The sequence below is a fragment of the Staurois parvus genome, unplaced genomic scaffold (assembly GCF_062004578.1).
Source record: "Staurois parvus isolate SC_StPar_1 unplaced genomic scaffold, SC_StPar_1.0 ptg000486l, whole genome shotgun sequence".
NCBI lineage: Eukaryota > Metazoa > Chordata > Amphibia > Anura > Ranidae > Staurois > Staurois parvus.
Window position 1 is genome coordinate 1,165,001 of NW_028318282.1, and position 5,853 is coordinate 1,170,853.

The window sequence follows — 5,853 nt, forward strand, 5'->3', positions numbered from 1 at the left end:
CGGGTCACTCTCAGGAGCTCAGTGAATTCAAGCGTGGTACCGTGATAGGTTGCCACCTGTGCAATAAGTCCATCCATGACATTTCCCAGCTACTAAATATTCCACGCTCAAATGTTAGTGGTATTATAACAAAGTGGAAGCAACTGGGAACCACAGCAACTCAGCCACCAAGTGGTCGGCCACGTAAAATGAGAGAGTGGGGGTCAGCGCATGCTGAAGCACACAGTGCGCAGAAGTTGCCAACTGTCTGCAGAGTCAATAGCTAAAGACCTCCAAACTACGTGTGTCCTTCAGATTAGCACAACAACAGTGCATAGAGAGCTTCATGGAATAGGTTTCCATGGCCGAGCAGCTGCATCCAAGCCTTACATCACCAAGTGCAATGCAAAGCGTCGGATACAGTGGTGTAAAGCACGCTACCATTGGACTGCAGAGCAGTGGAGACGTGTTCTCTGGAGTGATGAATCACACTTCTCTGTCCAGCAATCCGATGGATGTGTCTGTGTTTGGTGGTTGCCAGGAGAACGGAACTTGCCTGACTGCATTGTGCCAAGTATAAAGTTTGGTAGAGGGGGGGTTATAGTGTGTGGTTGTTTTTCAGGGTTGGGTTTGGCCCTTTAGTTCCAGTGAAGGGAACTCTTAAGGCATCAGCATACCAAGACATGATGTACAATTTCATGCTCCCAACTTTGTGGGAACAGTTTGGGGATGGCCCCTTCCTGTTCCAACATGACTGCACACAAGTGCACAAAGCAAGGTCCATAAAGACATGAATGAGCATGTTTGAGGTGGAGGAACTTGACTGGCCTGTACAGAGTCCTGACCCCAACCCCATAGAACACCTTTGGGATGAATTAGAGCGGAGACTGCAAGCCAGGCCTTCTCATCCAACATCAGTGCCTGACCTCACAAATGCGCTTCTGGAAGAATGGTCAAACATTCTCATAGACACACTCCTAAACCTTATGGATGGCCTTCCCAGAAGAGGTGAAGCTATTATAGCTGCAAAGGGCGGGGCCAACTCAATATTGAACCCTATTGACTAAGACTGGGATGCCATTAAAGTTCATGTGTGTGTAAAGGCAGGTGTCCCAATACTTTTGGCAACATAGTGTAGAACACTTTTATTGTAATAAAGGAATCTGTCGTTGCAGCATACACTTTCATTTTATAAGTTCAGCATTGAATAGTAGCAAATTTTCTAAGCTATTGTGTGGGTAGTAAATATAATTGGTACCATGTCTGTGGGACTTCAGCTCTGACCCTTCACCAGCTTGTGAAAACCAGCGCATGGATGTAAAGCCCTGAGTTCTAACCAGTGAAACGTGTCAACACCAAATAAAACGAATATCCTATTGCCTTCTGACCCCAATATGGGGTTAAGTACCCACACAGATCTATTGTTTGAACAAACTGAAAGCTATTGATTAAAGTGATATATTAAACTCTCGGTGTGTAAGCACGTTCAGCAGAAGGTTTTCCCTTCCGGAGGGGCTGTGCCCGCACTGCAGGGGTTGACTGCTCTTCTTGTGCAGGGGAGAAGAGAAAGCCTTATACTCACCCAATCTTCTGCACCACTGGTCCGGCATGACACCACAATCCAGCGGTGGACTGGTCCTCATGTCCAGAGCAGGTCTACAGGCTTGATGATGTCAGGAATAGTCCACTAAACTGCGGAAGGGGGGATTATGTAAGGATATCTCCCGTCATCTCTCCCCTAGACAAAACAAGCACTTATCTCCCTGTCCAGCACACCTCTGTCACCTCACTACTAGTGACAGAATGTGGTCCAGCCGTGCACCTAGCAAGGACCTCATGCATGTGCTTTGTCTTCTTCTCTCCAGTGGCAAAGCAAAGGACCTCGGTGACATTTTTGTGCTTCCTTTGCTATGGGAGCAGACTGCTGGGGAAGGGAGTCCCAGAGGCAACCCCCCTCACTACAGAAGTATGCCTCGCTTGCAACAGGTACAACACCTCATGACAGGTCTGCTTGTGCTGGTTACTAGACCTCTGTCGCCCTTGGCAACTATTCGCTTTGACTTCCTACCGTGTTCACTATTGCAGAGTTGTCTTCATATTCCAATGTGCTTTAGCTGACCCAAATTTCAGATGATGTGTTCTGGGTACCGTCATACATCCCATTAAATAACTTCAGACGAGGCAGGAATTTCATTTTTTAATTGCATACTGTGGATGTCACACGTTTGTTATTGCATAAACTTTACACAGGAACACATTTGTGTTTCAGTGGGTGGGGGGAGGTGTCTTGTAGTACATTGTACACTGCCTGCACTATTAGAGCACTTTTAAGGTTTTGTATATTGTATTTTGAGGATGTCACAAATAATCACTGTTATATAAATCCACAGAGGAGCATATTTATGTTTCTGTGGAGGGAGGTGTATCGTAGTACATCATATATAAGTTGGCAATTTTTTTAGGATTTGACACTGTGGTTTCTAATTATTGTATTTATTTAAGGAGGATGCACATATAAGCATGCTAGTAATGCACTCATAAGGGAGGGAGGTGTTTATAGCACTATATAGTAGCGCCACACTAAAAAGTTTGGAATTTTGGTATCTTTATCCATTGGAGGATATAAGAGGAGTGGTAGGCAGCTACACTGCTGTAATTATCGGTCCATAAGTGCGGATAATAAACCAGTTCACTGTAAACTTGGCATGACAGTTACAACAGAGCAAAAAGGTAGGTCCTGAGCAATTAAAAAATTAAGCGCAGGGATGACATGACTGGGGGGAATAAAGGGACAAAATAAAGGTTGAAAGAAGGGTAGGAAGTTTTGGGAGTATGGCTTACCTGATTGGATGGGGATGTTGGGGAGGGTTCACAGGGAGGAAAAGGATTGTCCGATCTCAGGAAGTCCAGTGGGGAAGTTGGAAGAAGAAGCTCCCTCCCCTTCGTGCTTTGGTTTGGATGGTCACGGCGGCCTTGGCGGTGGTTGGTCTTTGGAGGAGGAAAGAATTCTGTATGGAGAGAGATTCGGGACCCATCAGTGGTATGGGGACCACGGTACATTCCGGTTAACTCGGAATAGGTAACATGGTGGTCACTGCGGATAAGTAGGGTTATCTCCGAGACGGTGTGTTGCAGCTAAGGATAGGTAGGATTGTCCTTGAGCCGGTGGGTTGTGGCTGGGGGCCTAAGTTGAAGGAATGTTTTCCCCGAAAGTTAAGTTGGGTTTATGGCCCTCAAATGACCACCACGTTTTTCCTCTGTTTCTAATTTTTGGAATGTTATTTATGTTGACATAATTTATTGGTTAATAAAAGGCTGCTATGGCCATTTTGACTCCAAAAAACCTGGTTTGTGTATTTTGTATAGCTGGAATGGTGGAGGGTATGGCCTAGCAGGCTTGGTTAGGTTGGAAGGCGTATATTCTACCCTTATGTCCTTTCCCTAACTAAACCTGACTATGTATGGCTGCCCAAGCATACCTGCACAGGTAGAGCCCATATAGGCAAAGTCCATAGTGGCGATATCCCAGATGCTGGTGTCCCGACGAGTCAGCATCTTCTTCTCAAGCAGCAGCTCTTTGCAACTCAAGGCTCAGTCAGGCTCTCTGTGAGATTGCTGGAGATTACAAGCTGTGTCTTGTCTGCCTTCTTCACATGCAGCAGCATCGCCTCTCAGAGTGCAGAGCCCTTTCCCCTTTTAAATTTACAGCGGAGGGAGAGAGGCTGTCAGGGATCCCCGCGGCGCTGGTCCCAGCGCAGGTGCAGTGCGCCGCCCCGTGCAGGGACGCGGGCACTAGGTCCTGGCCAACCGCGGCGTCCGGGTTCGCGCATGCGCAGTAGGAGCCGCGGGCGCGCGCCTGGCACCAATGACAGCGCAGGGCGCGATATTTAAACGGCCCTAAGTTGTCATTCAGTGCCTTCTGGTCTTTCCTGTATTCCTGTATCTGCGAACCTGTGTATTGTAAGTTGCTGACCCGGATTGTACCTGACCACTCTGTATTCTCCTGCTCTGACCCTTGGCTTGCCTGAGCTCTCTCCTGGATGCCCCTTATTAGATCTGACCTTCTGTTGCTGACCTGGCGACTGACCCGACTATTCTCTGCCCGCTGCTTTGTACCGCACCGGCCCCACAAAAACCGACCCGGCTTGTCTGACCTCGCACCTGCTCAGCCATCCATCCATCCCATCGGGATCACCCGACCTCCTCATATCAGGCTCTCCCCTGTGGGAGCCCCTGGCGATTACCCCTACCACTGACAGGTTTACTCAGTAGCCACGACCTGGTCTCAGGGTACTCCAAGTCCATCCACACCATCAGGGGCCCTGGTGAACAAGTACTCTGGGGCTTAGATTCCGAGCTCTGGGGACGCCTGATCATTGGGGTGCTAGTGGTACCGCCAGGCGGTCCCTTACAGAGGCAGAGCCCAGAAAGTTCAGGAAACTGTATTAATCCCTTTCCCTGGCTAGGGCAGCCAAAGCTAACTAACGTAGGCTGTAGGCAACGTGCCTACAACACCCAGTGCACTTTTTTGTTTGCTCTTTTTTTCTTTATTGTACTAATACAATATCTGTATAAAGATGCTTGTTGAAACGTTCTTCGAATGTTGTTTCTTGCCATCAGACTAGAGTCAACTAATGTACCCCTTTTGACAATGAACGTTGTGTTCGAAACACGTTAAGGAGGAGCCCCTTGGCAGCCGTTGACGTCAAGCCGTCGGATCATGGAGATCCGACGGCCACCATATTGTTCCAGCTGGTCAGTTTTATACACATTTATGTGATCTATATAGCGGCATCTGTCATCTAATATTACAGTGCTGTATGTTCATCATTTTTTTTTTAAAACTCCAATAACAAATCATTTTTTTTAAATAATACTACACTATGGAATATTCCTAATGTTTGCTCTGTATTGAGCACTTTAAATCTCCCAGTACCTTCTTCAGTGAATGTACCATCTTCAGTGAATATCCCAGCACCCCGGAAAAGTTTGATTATTGGCACTGGCTATCAACTCTCAGCATCACTGGGAAGATCACCCAATCCCCGGGCTACACACCTGATTATACCTGAGGGACCAGGGCATGTCCAGGAGCTTATGATAAAACGCGCTTTTCATTAGCGCTTCCGGTGAGTGCGCATTCTATATGTTTATATATATTCATCCAAATGGAATCAGTATTCTGGGACTATATAGAAGTTTTTTGAAGATATCATCAGCTTTAAGAAGTTTATACAATTTTGGACAATTTATATCTTTGCACTTGTCATGACTATATGTTTCTCATAGATATTTGCATTATTTTAATTTAATATGCTCATTATTTCTCAGTATTATTTGCGTCACAAAAAACGCATCAATCATACACATGCGTTTGGGAGACGATATTCATTATTCATTTAGCGCTGCACTATTTTTTATTGACAGACTTGATGTTTGAATGGAATCCCGGGCGTATTAAACATGTTTCAGTACAATATCTATGATTTGCAGTTAGAATTTTGCTTGTTAGAGAAAAATTTCCATCCTTTTCCTTTAACTTTTTTCATTTGAAATTTCATTTAACTGTTCATGGGTTTATATTTATATTTTACAGTAGTGTGTATATCCAACTTTAGCTGTTGCAAGACAGATTGAGCCATGCATGAATCTCTTGTGCAGCATTGCCCAAACGCACCTAAAAGCAAAGTCATATCTGCCCTTAGAAAGTGAAAGACTTGGAAAAAGCCAATTTACATATCTGAAGCAAGAGCAGCAATCCCCTGTCTGCTGTGTACATGGTGTGACGTTCTAGCTGAGGGGGTGGAGATCAGAGCCCATAGAGAAGTAAAGCCCTCCACGCCTGTAACAGCTCAGTTATTGTGTTGTCAGCAG